We start from the raw sequence: 2,500 nt of genomic DNA, 5'->3' as shown, positions 1-2,500 counted from the left end.
TAGAAAAACTCTTAGAAAAATTGTTTGGTATGAGAAGGACCTCGACTTCGAAAATTCTGTGGTGTGGGGAGGTCTTTTGACCTACCAAAAAAATTGGTGGTGTGAGGAGGACCTCTGACTTAGAATTAGGGTTTGAAATGGGGTTAGGGTTAGGGTTAGGGTAAGTGTTAGGGTTAGGAAAAAGGTTTAAATGATATTTGGAGAGGTTTTTCGGGTGTTTAGAGGCTATTTATGCTATGTAACGAGTATTTGCTTATATACTTGCTTATATACTTAGGTCAACAATTTATAGCAAAAATGTGTTCCAGCCAAGTTCTTTTAGACGCTCTTTCGAATGGCAACATTCCCGATTGAAAATGGCGACCTACCAAAATCCGCACTTTGCTTCCCCGTCCATATAGAGGTGAGTATTTGACTTTGCTTCCGTCAGAGTCAAGGAAACACATTGAAAATGGAATCAGCATACAAGAAAACCTAGTTTGGGATAGGTTTTGTGCCTTCCGTGGTATTATAACCATAGAACTGCTCCTGAGGGGGGTAGGGTAGGCCCACCAAAAAGTGCACTTCTGGTTAGGTCGCTAATTTCTAAAATAAATGTGTCCCAACCAAGTTTTTTTGGACGCTCTTTCGAATGGCAACATTCCTGATTGAAAATGCCGACCTACCAAAATCCGCACTTTGCTTCCCCGTCCATATAGGGGTGAGTATTTGGCTTTGCTTTCGTCAGAGTCAAGGAAACACATTGAAAATGGAATCAGCATACAAGAAAACCTAGTTTGGGATAGGTTTTGTGCCTTCCGTGGTATTATAACCATAGAACTGCTCCTGAGGGGGGTAGGGTAGGCCCACCAAAAAGTGCACTTCTGGTTAGGTCGCTAATTTCTAAAATAAATGTGTCCCAACCAAGTTTTTTTGGACGCTCTTTCGAATGGCAACATTCCTGATTGAAAATGCCGACCTACCAAAATCCGCACTTTGCTTCCCCGTCCATATAGGGGTGAGTATTTGGCTTTGCCTTTGTCAGACTCAAGTAAAAGCATTTAAAATGGAGTCAGCATACAAGAAAACCTAGATTGGGATAGTTTTTCTGCCTACCGTGGGATCATAACCATAGAACTGCCCCTGAGGGAGGTAGGGTTAGGGTTAGCGTTAGGGTTAACGTTGGGGTTAGGATTGAAGACAGAAGATTGGTGATGTCAGGAGGACCTTCTTAAAACAAACAGAAATACACTTATTAGGGGACTAGGGCCAGTGGACTCAGAAATGTCTTTCGTAGCAGTCTCCTATAAGAGTATTTTTCTCTGATTTAGGTGACTCCTCCTCACACCACCATTTTTCTTAGTCGAAAGACCTCTTCACAGCACGACTTTCCTGATGGATTTCTATGTAACTGCTCGTGCTGAGAGGTGTGTCGAAAGTTGATCATGTTCCCGTAAAATCTGAGGTCTCCACTGTCTAGCGAGGTACTTACAGTGAATATAGTGAATTTTTCAAAAATTGGAGAATTCTGACTTTTGCGATGAATTTTAATGTAATTGGTCGTGCTGAGAGGCGTGTTAAAATTTGAACATGTTCCCGTAAAATCTGAGGTGAGAATTAGTGAGGTACTTACAGTGCGTATAGTGACAAATCTTTAAAAGCGTGAAATTATGGGATGTTGTGGCTTCAATGGGTTTTTAAGATGTCACCAGTCATTTGGCATGACTTACAAACGATTTGGCTGGTTGTGGGTTCGATTTTCAAAATTTCATTTTTTTCGCGTTTTTATTTTCTGTCTACCATATCATGCAGTCTCCTTATTAGCGTTTGGGGGTTATAGTGTGGGCAGGTTGGTCGCAAAGGTTCCGAGAGGAGCTGGCTAGTAAACCCTGTCCCTTATGTTCCACGGCGGCAAGGCGGAGAAATAGAGGGCAGAATTGACTAACGGGCAAGGAAAGTTGGGCTTGTAGCTTTCCTTTCGAAGGAGGGAAAAGATGATGCCCGAAAGCATTGTCACTGTAGTGGCAGGCAGAGTGTAGATGGAAGTTGTGTACGCTAGCCTTTGGCTAATGATAGAGACAAAAGAGCAGGAGGATATTTTCCTTCGCAGAAGCACTTTTCTTGCCTTCCTTCAGCTCGCTTGGCGAGTCTGACAGGTATGCCTGAACTGTGCACGGGTCCAGTTGTGAGAAAGACGTGGCAAACAAGACGGGGTTTCCCTTGACCGAGGGACCGTGTGGTCCGTTTGGCTCATGGGTTCCCCCCGTGGAGGCAAAATCTAAGAAAGCTTGCTCTCCCTCTGCGGAGGGGGGCCGCTTAGCAAGGAACTTCTGTTCCCTGCGGTGGATAGTTACCTGGTTGATCCTGCCAGTAGTCATATGCTTGTCTCAAAGATTAAGCCATGCATGTCTAAGTATAAGCACTTGTACTGTGAAACTGCGAATGGCTCATTAAATCAGTTATCGTTTATTTGATTGTACCATTACTACTTGGATAACCGTAGTAATTCTAGAGCTAATAC

At 43.4% G+C, this 2,500-nt stretch overlaps 1 non-coding gene across 1 annotated transcript in view; it reads left to right on the top strand.

Moving 5' to 3' along the window:
- The first annotated feature begins 2,330 nt into the window (after positions 1-2,330).
- Positions 2,331-2,500, top strand: part of LOC146449832 (small subunit ribosomal RNA) — a 1,800-nt gene continuing 1,630 nt past the window's right edge. Inside the window, exon 1 of the ribosomal RNA XR_014860507.1 lies at positions 2,331-2,500. This exon is cut by the window's right edge and continues 1,630 nt beyond it. This is a non-coding gene — a ribosomal RNA (small subunit ribosomal RNA).

This window comes from Pavona decussata, unplaced genomic scaffold (genome assembly GCF_977016875.1).
Source record: "Pavona decussata unplaced genomic scaffold, jaPavDecu1.1 SCAFFOLD_573, whole genome shotgun sequence".
Lineage (NCBI taxonomy): Eukaryota > Metazoa > Cnidaria > Anthozoa > Scleractinia > Agariciidae > Pavona > Pavona decussata.
The sequence above is the reverse complement of the archived record's forward strand: the minus strand, read 5'-3'. Positions and strand labels throughout refer to the sequence as shown.